Below are 16,633 nucleotides of genomic sequence, written 5' to 3'. Positions count from 1 at the left end.
CCAAATGTTGATGCACCAAACCGGAGGGGTCTTGGAACAACGTAAATCCGACCATGAATCTGCAAGAAAGTAAAGAACACAAGATGTATCTGGGTTCACCCCAATGTTTGGGCTACGTCCACACTGATATTGTGTTTCTCTGTTTGTGAGAGGATTGTGAGGGAGAGAGAGTTTCTCTATGTGAGGATCAGAGCCTGTAATGTGAGAGTGAGGCTTGAGGATTGTGAGGGTGAGGAGTCCCTTTTATAGACTAAGGGCTCCTCACTTATTACATATTTGCCCCTTCATTCATTACATAATTACACTTAAGTCCCTCGAGTATTTATACGAGGTCTAAATATGGAGTCCCTAAGTATGGTACAAACAATATATTTAGCCATAGACTTATGCTTATTAAATAGGATTTGGCTTGTACACTGATGATGTTTGTGATATATATGTGTTTAATTATCTTTTTAATAATGTGATTGATAATTATGATGAATGTTATGACAATTATGAGATTTAATTATTGTTTGATAATTATTTGGATATGATTGCCAACTGAATATCTATTTGAACTTGGCATTACTACCTAGCTTGAGATGGAGATGAGTTAGGTACTTTATTATATTTTTAGTAGAAATAGTAATTAAGGGAATTCCTTGTGTTGTGTTCCATATGACTAAATGTTGGTTGATATGTGGAATCGATAACATGTATGCGTATAATTATGTTTAATGTGTGATGATGAGATTGCACCACGTAGTAATGGTACATGGATGTGGTCCTGCTTGGTATATCCACGATGGGGGACCATATGTATTCAGGGGTGATCATGCTTGGTATATCCGCGATAGGTGATCATTGCTTGCACGATGATATTATGCCTATGGTTCTGCTTGGTATATCCGCGATGGGGGACCATACACATTCTAGAGGTGATGATGATTGGTTGTACTTGGTACATTGTATAGGGGATCATATTTGGTTTGGTTCAGTTGAGTGGTCCGGAACCCGAGGTTGTTGAATTTCGTGGAGTGGCCTTAAATCCCATTAATTGGAGAAGTAGGCTTGGCCTAACTGTGTCACTCTAGCCTTAGTTATATATATATGTGTGTGTGTGTGTCAATGGTTTCGAGAGTCTTGTGAATTGAGTTAGAAGAGATGTTGGACTTCTGAATGACTCTTCAAGATTTTCTATGATTCGATTATGATTTCATAAGGTATGAAATGAGAAGATATGGGAATGATTGTTATTACTTTGATCAAATTAATTAATTAATGTGGCTAGAGAATGGTTTTGTGTTTCATCAGCTCTTAAATATGATGTGTGTTGTGAATTGCGATATCATGATGAGACATAATGATTTATATGTTGGTGGGAGAGAAATCATGTTTTCATGGGGATTGGTTATGTAGCTTGAGTCCAGGAATTACATGTTGTCAGGTTATAATAAATGATTGAGGAATGCTATGCTTTTCTGCTTGAACTTAGTGGATAAACGTCTGATTTTGTGATAAGGTGAACTACGAATGGCTTGATCCCTATTAAGGGTATGTAGGCAGTCTAATGAAGAGGTTAGATGCAGCCATAAAGTATATGAAAAATTATTGTGCATTTGGATCTTGAAAGATACTTTGTATATATTCAGGAGGCGAGGTATGATAGATATACAGGTAATTGGTGACATCACGTGTCGATCCTGGACGTATGTTGGGATCAGGGCGTGACAACTTTAATGGTATTAGAGCAAATGATAGACCAGTACATACAACCACTATGTCCTGGTCATAATTATTAGAATATGTACATACTATGACAATACAACCACTATGCATACAACCATCTCCGACAATCCTAATCCATATATGTATCTCAAATATATATGTGTCCATATATCAGTACATACTATGTCCCCTTCCAATGGGAAGGATGGAAAGTCTCATGCCATTCGTGTAGTGACACTAAGACAAGTATGTAGGTGTTCATTATGGGAATGAGTTCACTGAACACAATCAAACGAGAGTACTTGCATGGAGGTCTACTCACATGTCAAGCAAGTAACTCTACTGGTTGGAATAATGTAAGTAATCATTTGACCTGAGACATCATAGTTGTCTTGGGGATACGTTGCTGATCATTTGATAATGAGACGTGACCACATCTCATCTTGGATGTGTTCTATGCATTGTTGGGGTCAATGATTTATTCTCAGAGGCATGTGAATGATCAACAAGGGATCTCTAATCCTCGTTATGAGAGGATGAATACTTTAAGATATGATTCAGGAATCTTCGGTCGAAGTATCGAGCGTAATGATGGAAAGCGTTCCTATACGACTCAATAGAATCATATAACTTGATATAATCACATTAGGGGTTTGACATTAAATATCCATACCCTAATAATATGATTGTGAGTATTGTATTAGAGAATGATAGAATTACATTGTAATTCCAACTGAATAGGTTTTCCGAACAAATTCTACATTAGCTTGGGTAGCCATGATATATGGTTAGATGTCACTCATGGCTTGTGGGTTCTTCTAGATGATTAAATACGTAGTCATCAAAGAAGAAGGAGAATTGAAAGTAAGTTTTAATTCACTAAGTGATTGGATTAATATAAATCAATTGGATTGGTGCCAATCACCTCACTGCCTTGCTAATTAGAACCTAAAATGATTGTACACCGAAACACTCTTGTAGTGAGACAACTAAAGGATGTTGGAATAAATTAATTGGATTAATTAAGTGTTATGATTAATTAGAAAGTCTAAAGAAATCATAGAAGCTATGAAAGATCGTTTTGGACTTAAAGAAAAGTTCGGGTTCATTTGGGCCCATTAAGCCCAAACCCATTGGGCTTTTATTTAAGCATAGGATGACTTGAAATGATAAAAGCGCAAAGCCCAAACAACACAAAAGGGGCCGGCCAAGGAGAGAGAGAGAGAGAGTCAAGTTGTTGACTCACTTCTTAGACATTTATAAAGGAAGTTTAGTGAAAAAGTTTCATTAGGGTTTTTTAGTGTTCTTTTTCACAAAAGAAGAAAAATAAGTCTCTCTCTCTCAACACTCAAAGGCCAGCCACCATAAGGGAGAAATAGCTAATCATCTTCTCTCCCTTTTTTGTTATTCCATTATCCATCTCACTACACTAGTGGGTGTGGATCTTTTAGAGGTCTTCTACTTTGGAGACTAAAGGAGAAAGGAGCTCTAAATCTTTCAAGGTGGAGGAAGCTAGGAGGGAGGCTAGACTCAAGGAGTTCCAAGAACAAAGAGCTTGGAGCTGGTCCATCCTTGGTCTCAAGTCTAGATCAAGAGGTATAAAACTATACCTTCACTTTGTTCTTCAATATTTTCTTAGATGCATCGTATATGAACCTATGTTCTTGAAGGGGATTTGCATGACTATAGCTTTGATATTATGTGATAACATGTTTCCGTTGCAAATGTATATAAATATTGAATTGTATATGCATGCTAGTCACTAGAAATCCCACATAAATCTCATTATTTCCCTTTAAGTGGTATCAAGAACCAAAGGTTTATATTTGATGTGTCCTTTTGGATTTTATGCATATGGGTTTTAATTTTATGTTTGACATATTATTTCTTCATTCAAAATATGTTTATCTTTTGTTTTTCAAATGTTGAAAAATGTGTTTCAAGAGTTGAAAAAGATATGTATGCAAAATGTGTTTTGGATGCATGAATGAAGAGTGAGTTTTTTGAACAAAATTTGGGGCTTGTGTACCATAGGGGAGGGCACGGTTTTGGGGGGATTTTTTGGCTTGTGTTTGTGTTTTCTTTTAAGTCACACACACACACACTTTGAAGCTAGAAAGTAGAGGCCTTGTCACTTTTGTTTTTTGGTTTGAAAAATCACCAAGAAAGTACAAATCTTTTTTATTCTTGGTGTTCATGGTTTTGATTTTGGTGTAAAAGGTTTTGGTTTTGTGTTCATACTTTGTTGTTTGAATTTGGGTGATAAACTTGCCATCAATAGCTTTCCATTGATTGACTCCATCCTAGACTTGACTAGGAGACCTTACACCCCTCTTACCTTTTTAAGCCAACTTGCACAAGTGGGTGACAAGGATAGCTAGGCCTTTGCTTTATTTTGAAATTTAGGGAACATGTATGACACACTCCCTCTCCCCCCATCACATAACCGGCCACCCTATTGATGGGTCCTCTATGAGCTATTTTGCAATTTTAAAAGTTGATTATACTTTCTAGTATTTGCGGTTTGACCCCTAACTTTTCATAATTGCATTTTGGCCCCACCTCTTTATGAGATTAAAATGTTATGATTTTAATTTTGTTTGTAGCTTAAACTCATCATATAATTATGCCCATATGTACTAAGTCTAATTGATTATGTTGCATTCCAATTTAATTATTTAATGTGATTAAGTAGTTAGTAAAATGGTTGACTATGGACTTGTGCCTTAAACGATAATTGAGCTATGAGAAAGGCCGCTAAATTCAAATGGTTTGAACCTTGGGAATCTGTTTTAATTGCTATTTCAATTGGACCTCAACATGTTAGACATTAATCTTTGTCTCCCTCTTAGTATATGTAATTTGTAGGAATTTGTACAAATCGGTTTGTAATTCTTATTACTTCTTTATCTCTTTCAATTAGTTGATCCCCTCTAGTACTGGACTAGAGTTTCTTTAACTATTGGTAAAGAGACATATTAAAAGGGGTTTTTCATGAGATTAAAAATTTGTTGGGTCCAACGCCCTAATTAGCAATGAATGATTGTCTTTCGTTTCTAATGGCTCAATGAAAAATGTTTTAATTGGATTGAAAGCACGTAATTAAAACGTTACATTCCTCCCTAGATCTTATTCAACAATGTTGGCTCGTTGTTGAATCAACCTAATAAGTCCATAGTCATCCAAAGAGCCTAAGATAACTATAAAGTCCAAATTTAAAGGAATGCAAAAACCTTGGTAGTAGTAGTTACTTCCAATATTTGAAAATTTCATTTTTTATATTGATTTGTTTTTCTCAAAAACAAATAGTGGGAGTATCATACGCTACTAAACTAAAATGAACACAATTAGTAGTAATATATATTTCCAATATTTTGAAAATTGTTTTGACATTGATTTGTTTTGCCAAAACGAATAGTGGAGATATCATATGTTACTAATTTCATTTACTTTGGACTAGTAGTTATAATAGGACACAATTTATTTTAATGTGATTAAATAAATAAAATGATGAGACCTTAAAATCCCTCAACCAACATCCAATATTAAGTTGAAAGCAGAGAGGTGCTTTGAACACTTCTTCGTGGCCTTCCACCATGGTAGGCTCCAATCGTTTATGACTCATACACCGCCTTCACCCTATCATGGGGGAGTTCAAAGTATGTGCTTGTACTCAGGAGGAGTCTATTTCAAACATTTGATGTGGTGAAGGTAGGCAACGAGTATGGCCAACATCGTATCATCGTGAGGTCGTACTTGAACCCCTATCTAAACTGGCATGGTGGGTCAAAACTTAACTAAGAGAAATGGTGCCAACATCATATCATTGTGAGGCATTGTTCTCTAGAGGCCAACTAGATGGGTAATCACAAGAGGTTGTTGTGAATGGGTAGTTCTACCCTCTCATTATTATTTTTGCTAGCCAACATCGTATCATCGTGAGGTGGGCTTGGTAATAGTGAGCCTCCCATAACTCGCTAGGAGCTTTCATTGAAATCTCCCGGATTCCATCTTGAAGGATATGGAATTTGCCAAAAATAGTGGGTGGTGTCATTCGGTTTAAAGACCCAAATCGTTTAACTTAATCAACAATCAAACTAATTTATTTTATTGTTATGTATTTAGATATGGTTGGAAGCACACTTGCAAAGATACTCGACAAGCATTGCCTTGAGGGGCACAATTTCCCATCTTGGTATCGTAATGTCAAGATTCTCCTAACCTTGGAGAAAATTGTTTACGTACTAGACAAGGCTCCACCTCACATACCTCTTGTTCCTGAGGCCACTGAGGATGAACGTGCTAAGTATGACAAGCACGTTGAGGATGATACACAAGCCAAGTGCTATCTGTTGGCTTCTATGAATGAGGAGTTACAGAGATAGCACGAGGGTATGGACAGTGCATCCTCCATCATACTTCATCTTACGGAGTTATATGGTGAAGGGACGTGCAACCGTCACTTCAGCACTGTCAGTGAACTTGTGAAGACCAAAATGGTCAAGGGAGCCCCAGTACATCAACATGTACTGAAGATGATTGGACTCATTAAACAATTGGAGAACCTAGGTACTCCACTTGACGGGGAATTGGCCCAGGACTTCATCTTGGCTTCTCTTTCTGATTCGTTCTCGAAGTTCGTTATGAACTACAATATGAACAAGATGGATAGCACTCTTTCTGAGTTACTAAACATGTTAGTAACCATTGAGAAGACTATGAAGAAAGAGAACGTTATGGGGACTGCTGCAGTAGCCTACAACAAGCCGTCCACTTCCAAAGCTAAGCCGAAAGGCAAAGGCAAAGGAAAGGAGAAGAAGTCACCCACTCCTAAGGCACAAGGAGGAGTGAAGAAAAAGAAGGCAAAGGAGCCCAAGGGGACTTACCACCACTGTGGAAAGGACGGGCATTGGAAGAGGAATTGCAGGTTATACCTAGCATCTCTGAAGGACAAGCCACAAGGTATGGCTTTTGTTCTTATCTTCAATTCTAATTGTTAGATCTTCTAATCTTTATATTTGATATAAAATGCTAATCACTTATGCAATTGTATGTAGGTGATGGAGCCAAGTAGAAGATGGACGAGCAAAGAAAAGAATGGAATGAAGGGTTCGGCCATTATTTTTTTGTCTAACTACTTAGGAAGTTTGTTAGGCACATTAAAGATAGTCTTTAAACTTTCTTATTTTGCTAAGAACTTATTATGTGGCTTCATATGATGGAAGACCCACTTTTGGTGCCTATATGAAGGTATATAATTAGTCTCTAATGTAGGAGCTAATTCTTTTGTATTAAAACATTATGAATGTTTAACTTATCATATCAATGTAATGTGATGAATGCCTTCTACTAAATTTGTTCCTCAAAGTAGTATTATGAATTGAAAATTGTCTTGTTGTATTCTAGTTGAGATACAAGAAATGTATCACTTATATAATGCGATATCCAAACCTTGGATTTATCAATTAAGGATAGATCTTACATGTTGGCCATAGATGGATACAATGAATCTTTAGATTTGGTTCCAATTGCCTACATATGAGTTCTATATGAATTGAGAAAGTCTAGAGATTCCTTTCTTGAAGAAAAGGAAGATCACATTATAATGACATAAGTAATACATAAGAAAAACGTTTCTTATATGGTTATCACTTACTTAACCACAATAACCAAGATCACTCTTGGTTCAATTAGTAAGTTTCGAACAACTAATTGGACATTCTTAAATTGTTTTAAGAAATGTCAAATATGTTAGTGATCAAACCAATGATGAAGTGTCTAAATCTATAAAAGGTTTAAAGACTTTAGTCACTTAATAACAAGACATGAACTTAGTGGAGTTGGAATAATAAGCTTAAAAGGTTCTAAGCTACTCCACAATGTCCTCTACCCGTATACTTCATAATTATACACTATGAATGTATAATCCGATTTCTCATTAAGGTCATGAGAAACAGTGGGAGGTGAGAAGAGGATATAAACTTGAATATGATTGGTTTATAGTTGTCTAAAATTAATAGTACTTTACTACTATTAATGAGCTTGTAATTTTAATTGTTAAAAGGTCTCAAGCTCTTTGAAGCGTTAAAATTCTATGTTGTGTAACATTCTAAGAATAACCTATGAATGTTGGTTTCACCAACCTAGCACAAAATCGTTATGTGTTGGGAGTTGTCCATCATTCTCTTTTATGAGAACATGCTAAGTACAAAGCAAATGGACAAGTTGATGAAACAAAAGGGAATGGTTTCAAAATGAGTCACAACATATAGTTTAACAACAAGACAATCCGATTTCAACACCTCATGTAACTATAATGCTCTATGTAGTTTTAACAAGGAATTAAATCAACCACCTAGTCGGAATGGTTGAACTCCTATATCATTAGTAGGAGCCATGTTTCCACTAATGATTTGGATAATTCTTATATGACTACTTTAAAAGGTTTTAGTATGAAAAAAACTTGAAATATGATGTTTGACACCATATAATTTAAATGAATGGACTTGATAAAACAAGTCACACATTTCAAATGAAATTACTTGAGAATGAATTCTTTTGTGTATGTTCGTTTAAATAACTTGTGTTAGCTAGAGTTGTTGATTGTCCAAAATTGTTGAGACATCATCAATAAGCTAATGGATCTTAAAGATTGTCAATGGATCCAGGACAAGTTAGTGGGAGCTATATGCATTCAAATCAAGAAAATATAAGTGTTATGTTTTTCTTAAGGTTTCAATTGAATGCTTAGTTACAACAAGGTCAGTGGGAGTGATGTCATACTTTTGAGCAACATATTATGAATGAAGTCTATTTGATAGACGTAATAAATATTGATGTTACTCGAAATAACAAATTGTGACAAGGTCAATTTTGAAGTACGGACTCAAAATGGACGTATTGATACAGCAAGGCTGTCTCAAGAAAGTTGTATAAGGAGACTGAATCTCAAACGTTGAAGATTTGAGAAAGTATTTCTACATATTTTAGAGAAATTGCTTTCATGACCCTTATAAAGAATATGTCACAAAATCACAAAAGGGACACATGTATGGACTTGTGAGTTGATATCCAAAACTGAAAAAAACCATAAGGGTTGTCACTTTAAGATATTACTATGGCCCAGGATCAGAACCATAGCAACTGATAGAAAATTATTACCTTTGAGAAAGGAACGTCAAAGTGAGACTCTGGAAGCGTGCATTCACTTAGGTTATAAACCAAAGTGACAATAACCCATTTTAACAAATGGAACTTCATGGTGGATGAAGTACTAATCATATGAAAGTATTGTTAGTATGGTACTAAAATGGTCTCGAGGTTGGAGCAAAGAGGTATGGCTTAGACAATGACTTTGATGAATTGTACCTTCTAGGTGTCAATGAAACAAAGGAGGACCCTAGAGACTACAATGAAGCAATGTCCGACATTGATTCAAAGAGATGGCAAGAGGCCATGAAATCCGAGATGGATTCCATGTATCAAAATCAGGTCTGGACTCTTGTAGACCCTCCAGAAGGTATTGTACCTGTTGGAAACAAATGGGTCTTCAAGAGGAAGATAGGCGTTGATGGGAACGTGGAGACTTATAAGGCTAGATTAGTAGCCAAGGGTTACAGGCAAATAGAAGGGATTGACTATGAAGAAACCTTCTCTCATGTAGCCATGATTAAGTCCATTCGGATTTTGCTTGCGATAGCTGCGTACCATGATTATGAGATATGGCAAATGGACGTGAAGACGGCCTTTCTGAACGGCTACCTAGAGGAAGAGCTCTATATGACTCAACCCGAGGGTTTCGTGTCCAAGTCTGAAAAGACTAAGGTATGCAAGCTTCAAAGGTCCATTTATGGACTTAAGCAAGCCTCCAGGAGCTGGAACATTCGTTTCGACACTGAGATCAAAACGTTTGGTTTTACTCAAAACGAAGACGACAATTGTGTTTATCAAAAGGTCGTTGGGGATGCAGTTGTATTCCTAGTGTTATATGTAGATGACATATTACTATTCAGGAATGACACTGCAGTACTTTCTTCTGTAAAAGTGTGGTTGTCCAAAACCTTCCACATGAAAGATTTGGGAGATGCATCTTATGTACTTGGGATAAAGCTCTATCGTGATAGATCCAGAAAATTAATTGGATTATCCCAATCTATGTACATTGATAAGGTGCTAAGTAGGTTCCAGATGGAACATTCTAAGAAAGGTTTTCTTCCTGTTGGACATGGAATTCACCTTTCTAAATCCATGGAACCTAAAACTCCTGAAGAGATACGGCAAATGAGTTGTATTCCTTATGCTTCAGCCATAGGAAGTCTCATGTATGCCATGATATGCACAAGGCCAGATATTGCATATGCTGTGAGCATTACTAGTCGATATCAATCTAACCCAGGATCAGAACACTGGGGAGCTGTCAAGACGGTCCTTAAGTACTTAAGAAGAACTAAGGACATGTTCCTCGTGTATGGAGGAGCATCAGAGTTGCGAGTGGAAGGCTATACAGACGCATATTTCCAATCTAACGTCGATGATAGAAGTTCCAACTCAGGATATGTATTCACTCTGAATGGTGGGGCTGTTAGTTGGAAAAGTAAGAAGCAAAGTGTAATTGTTGATTCCACGACAGAGGCTGAATATGTCGCTGCAGCTGAAGTCGGCAAAGAAGCGTTCTGGATGAAGAAGTTCATCACTGAACTTGGGGTGGTTCCAACCATTACATCACCAGTAACTTTGTACTGTGATAATAGTGGGGCGATAGCTCAAGCCAAGGAACCCAGGGCACATCAAAAGAACAAGCATTTTGACAGACGCTTTAATATCATTAGAAGATATGCTGCCGAGGGGAAAGTCAACATCCTCAAAGTTGCTTCAGCCGATAACGTAGCAGATCCACTGACAAAGCCAATGTCTCAGATCCAGCTTGACCGTCATATGGAAAAGATGGGTATTAGATACATGGGAAGGTGGCTTTGAGTGCAAGTGGGAGATTGTTGGAAGTATGCCCACAAAGCCACTCATTTGATGTAATAGCTTTTTGGAATACTTATTGTGTTAAACTATTATATGTTTAATGGAGGGCAAATCTTATTGTTAATCACTATTTATTGTATCATGTGTTTAAGCAATAAGGGAATCCAAGGAATGTATTTGTTCTAAGAGATAAGTGATCTAATGAGTTAGATTATCGAGACCTTTCTCTTATGTTCATTCCTAAAACGTTCCTAGCCATAGGATTGCTAATTGGGCATTGACAATCCGCTAAGGCTAGTATGTGTTATGTTGACTCAATCGTGAGTATAACTAGTCTCAAGTCATTTGGTGTTGGACACTAAGACAAACACATAGGTGCTCGAAAGAGTACTCGAGTACACTGAACTACGATCAAAAGAGAGTTCGAACATACATGTCATGTATGAACTCTAAGGTTGCAATATGCAAAGTAGTCCTTTGACCTGAGGCATCATAGATGTCTAATGGTTAGGTCCTTGATCTTTGATCATGTCAACGGCATTCCTTTGGAGTGTCCATGGCATTGTTGGGGTCAAGCTATCTAGTCATGTAGGCATATGAATGCACAACAAGGGATCTCTAACCTTCCATGGTGGAGGGAGAATACTCTAAGATATGATTCTAAAGTCTTTGGCCAAAGCAAATGAATATGACTTAGGAAGTTTGTTCCAAATCATATTCAAGGGAATCATATAGGAAAGTATCACATTGGATAGTAGACATGAAACAAACTATCACTTAAACAATGTGATTAAGAGTATTGTATTAGAGAATGACCGTATTGCATTGTAGTTGTAACTGGATAGGTTCTCCAACCAATTCTACTTAGCTTGGGTAACCATGACATACTGCTAGGTGTCACTCATGGTTTGTGGAAGCCCAAATGATTAGGTAACACTAATCATTAAAGGGAGAATTGAAATGTGGTTTCAATTCACAATCGATAGTTAAGAGTAACATCGCCCACTGCCTCGCTAATTGGAACCTAATGGATCGTACACCGAGTAAGGATGTATGTGAAGAAATTATATGAAATGGATAAGCAATTAAATGGTTTAATTGAAGAATGGTCAAGATTAATTAATTAGTTAATTAATTTTACGAAAGGTTCGTATTGGGCTTATATGTTGGTTTTGGGTTTCGGGGCCCAAAAGCGTTTTGGTCCAAAAGGCCCATTATGTTTAAGTTGTATGACAACAAAAACAAAATGGGCAAATTAGCCCAATAACAAGGAGAGGCCGGCCATTAGGGTGAATGGGCAAGTTTGCTTAATTACAAGTTTGCCACTCACCAAAGAAAATGTTATAAAAGCAACTTTATAGCAATTTTCTCATTAGGGTTCTCTTGTTGAAATTGGGTGAAACATTTTCTCTCATTTTTCTCTAAGAGGCCGGCCACTAAGGGGAAGGACATCTAGCAATCTCTTCTTCCCTAAGTCATCCATATCATCTTCACAAGATACATCCTTGGTGAAGAGACTTAGAGACATCAAGCTTTTGGTGTTTTGGAGAACAAATCCTTATTTCCTCAAATCTTCAAAGGAGCACTAAAGGGAGGAAAACACAAGGTGGATTCAAGGAGCTTGGAGGTGACTTGAAGGCCCTCCACTTGGGTGAATCCCTTGTGTAAACAAGGATGAGCTTCAAGGGTAAAGAAACTCTAAATCTTTACTTCTCTTTAATGTTGTTAAAGAGTTTATTTTGGTTCACCATATACTAGGCTTTGAAAGTCATGGTTTTTATGAATTGTTTTTGGATGCATGCCTACTTTAAAGTGTTAATAGCGTGCATGTGTATTCAAATGTTCACACTTGTTCTTAGCTAGGACAAATTTTTTCCTTCAATAGGATTGTCGGAGGGACACTGACAATACATAGACCAGTACATACTATGTCCCCTTCCAATGGGAAGGATGGAAAGTCTCATGCCATTCGTGTAGTGACACTAAGACAAGTATGTAGGTGCTCATTATGGGAATGAGTTCACTGAACACAATCAAACGAGAGTACTTGCATGGAGGTCTACTCACATGTCAAGCAAGTAACTCTACTGGTTGGAATAATGTAAGTAATCATTTGACCTGAGACATCACAGTTGTCTTGGGGATACGTTGCTGATCATTTGATAATGAGACGTGACCACATCTCATCTTGGATGTGTTCTATGCATTGTTGGGGTCAGTGATTTATTCTCAGAGGCATGTGAATGTGAAGGGAAATTTATGAGATTTCATGTGGGATTTCTAGTGACTAGCATGCATATACAATTCAAGATTTATATAAGAAAGCAACGGAAGCATATTATCAAATAATATCAAAGCTCTAGTCATGCAAATCCCCTTCAAGATGCATAGGTTTATGTAAGATGCATCAAAAACAAATTTATATATAAGAACAAAGTTTAGGAATAGTTTTATACCTCTTGATCTAGATCTTAGACCAAGGATGGACCACCTCCAAGACCTTTGCTCCTTGAACTCCTTGAGCCTAGCCTCATTCCTTGCCTCCTCCACTTTGTTTAGAATGAGTGCTCCTAGGTTCTCTTCAAGTTTCCAAAATTGAAAACCTCTAAAGATCCTCACCCACTAGTGTAGTGAGAAGGATGAAGGAATAACCAAAAGGGTGAGAAGATGATTAGTTAAATCACCCCTATGGTGGCCGGCCTTGTGTGAGTTTTTGAGAGAGAGAGATGGTTTCTTCTTTTGTGAAAAACAACACACAAAACCGTAATGAACTTTTTTCACTATAAAGTTCCTTTTATAACACAAAGAAACCTAGCCAACAACTTGACTTCCTATCTCTCCTTTTCACTCTATATGGCCGGCCCCCTTAGTGTTGTTTGGGCTTTTGGGCTTTTATTTATTTCAAGTCATCCAATGCTTGAATAAAAGCCCAATGGGTTTAGGCCCAATGGGCCCAATTAAACCTGAACGTTTCTTTAAGCCCAAAACGATCTTATATCGCTTTTATGATTTCTTTAGACTTTCTAATTAATCACAACACTTAATTAATCCAATTAATTATTTCCATCATCCATTAGTTACTCACTACAAGAGTGTATTGGTGAACAATCATTTTAGGTTCTAATTAGCAAGGCAGTGAGGTGATTGGCACCAATCCAATTGATTATTTTTAATCCAATCACTTAGTGAATTAAAACTTACTTTTAATTCACCTTCTTATTTGATGACTACATTTAATCATCTAGAAGAACTCACAAGCCATGAGTGTCATCTAACCATATATCATGGCTACCCAAGCTAATGTAGAAGTTGTTCGGAGAACCTATTCAGTTGGAATTACAATGCAATTCGATCTTTCTCTAAAACAATACTCTCAATCACATCACTAGGGTATGGATATAATATGTCAAACCCCTAATGTGATTATTCCATGTTATATGATTCAATTGAGTCGTATAGGAACGCTTTCCTTTATTACGCTCGATACTTCGGGCGAAGATTCTCGAATCATATCTTAGAGTATTCATCCTCTCATAATGAGGATTAGAGATTCCTTGTTGAACATTCACTTGCCTTCATGACTAAGTGGCTTAACCCCGACTATGCCGTGGACACCCGCGGATGGAGTGACTTTGACATAATCAAAGATCAAGTACTTAACCACAAGACAACGATGATGCCTCAGGTCAAAGGACTACTTACACTATTCCAACCATTAGAGTTACTTGCTTGACATGTGAGTAGACCTCCATGCAAGTACTCTCGTTCGATTGTGTTCAGTGAACTCATTCCCTTAATGAGCACCTACATACTTGTCTTAGTGTCACTACACGAATGGGATGAGACTTTCCATCCTTCTAATTGAAGTGGACATAGTATGTACCGGTCTATGCATTGTCAGTATCCATCCGACAATCTTATGACCAGGAACCTTTTTGGATATGATGGTTATGGGAAGAAGGTCTCTGTAGTCTAACATCATTAGATTACTTCTTCCATCAATCCATTGTCCATGGATTCACTATTTATGACATATATCGTTTATAGAGATAGTCCTAATTAGTATCTTTGCCATTTGATGTATAAGAATCATCCATACATCCATTCATTGTCCTGAAAGGTTTCTTCCAAAGATTGACTTTCAGGGCATATCTCCAACAGAATGATCAACAAGGGATCTCTAATCCTCGTTATGAGAGGATGAATACTCTAAGATATGATTCAAGAATCTTCGACCGAAGTATCGAGCGTAATGATGGAAAGCGTTCCTATACGACTCAATAGAATCATATAACTTGATATAATCACATTAGGGATTTGACATTAAATATCCATACCCCTAGTAATATGATTATGAGTATTGTATTAGAGAATGATCGAATTACATTGTAATTCTAACTGAATATGTTTTCCGAACAAATTCTACATTAACTTGGGTAGCCATGATATATGGTTAGATGTCACTCATGGCTTGTGGGTTCTTCTAGATGATTAAATAAGTAGTCATCAAAGAAGAAGGAGAATTGAAAGTAAGTTTTAATTCACTAAGTGATTGGATTAATACAAATCAATTGGATTGGTGCCAATCACCTCACTGCCTTGCTAATTAGAACCTAAAATGATTGTACACCGAAACACTCTTGTAGTGAGACAACTAAAGGATGTTGGAATAAATTAATTGGATTAATTAAGTGTTATGATTAATTAGAAAGTCTAAAGAAATCATAGAAGCGATGAAAGATCGTTTTGGACTTAAAGAAAAGTTCGGGTTCATTTGGGCCCATTAAGCCCAAACCCATTGGGCTTTTATTTAAGCATAGGATGACTTGAAATGATAAAAGCGCAAAGCCCAAACAACACAAAAGGGGCCGGCCAAGGAGAGAGAGAGAGAGAGTCAAGTTGTTGACTCACTTCTTAGACATTTATAAAGGAAGTTTAGTGAAAAAGTTTCATTAGGGTTTTTGAGTGTTCTTTTTCACAAAAGAAGAAAAACAAGTCTCTCTCTCTCAACACTCAAAGGCCGGCCACCATAAGGGAGAAATAGCTAATCATCTTCTCTCCCTTTTTTGTTATTCCATTATCCATCTCACTACACTAGTGGGTGTGGATCTTTTAGAGGTCTTCTACTTTGGAGACTAAAGGAGAAAAGAGCTCTAAATCTTTCAAGGTGGAGGAAGCTAGGAGGGAGGCTAGACTCAAGGAGTTCCAAGAACAAAGAGCTTGGAGCTGGTCCATCCTTGGTCTCAAGTCTAGATCAAGAGGTATAAAACTATACCTTCACTTTGTTCTTCAATATTTTCTTAGATGCATCGTATATGAACCTATGCTTCTTGAAGGGGATTTGCATGACTATAGCTTTGATATTATGTGATAACATGCTTCTGTTGCAAATGTATATAAATTTTGAATTGTATATGCATGCTAGTCACTAGAAATCCTACATAAATCTCATTATTTCCCTTCAAGACCATGAACCTGCTTGGTATATCCACGATAGGGTGTCATTAGTGGTTCTGCTTGGTTAATCCGCATTGGGGGACCATACTATATATGGATCGCGCTTGGTTAATCCGCATTGGGCGATCCTTATGGCCATTTATACTTAGGGGTGATCATGCTTGGTTAATCCATATTGGGTGATCACTGCCTAACAGTTTTGTAGGTGTAACTCTGCTTGGTTAATCCGCATTGGGAAGTCACGTCACTGCCTACGTAGTTATTTTCTATGTATTATGAAAATGTTGAATGTTAAGGTGATTGTGAGGTCGTGATATGTAGATGGAGAATTTTTATTATACCTGGCACTTGAGAAATTGAATTGACCAAAAAGGTCCGTGGATATGTGAAATTAGGCGAGAAAGGCCATTGGATGTGAAAATGGGCGGAAAAGGCCCGTAGATGTGAAAAAAAAATAAGGAGAAGAAGAAGAAAAGAAAAAGCAAGTGTGTTG

The sequence above is a fragment of the Malus sylvestris genome, chromosome 13 (genome assembly GCF_916048215.2).
Source record: "Malus sylvestris chromosome 13, drMalSylv7.2, whole genome shotgun sequence".
Classification (NCBI taxonomy): Eukaryota; Viridiplantae; Streptophyta; class Magnoliopsida; order Rosales; family Rosaceae; genus Malus; species Malus sylvestris.
This window is presented reverse-complemented; position numbering follows the sequence as displayed.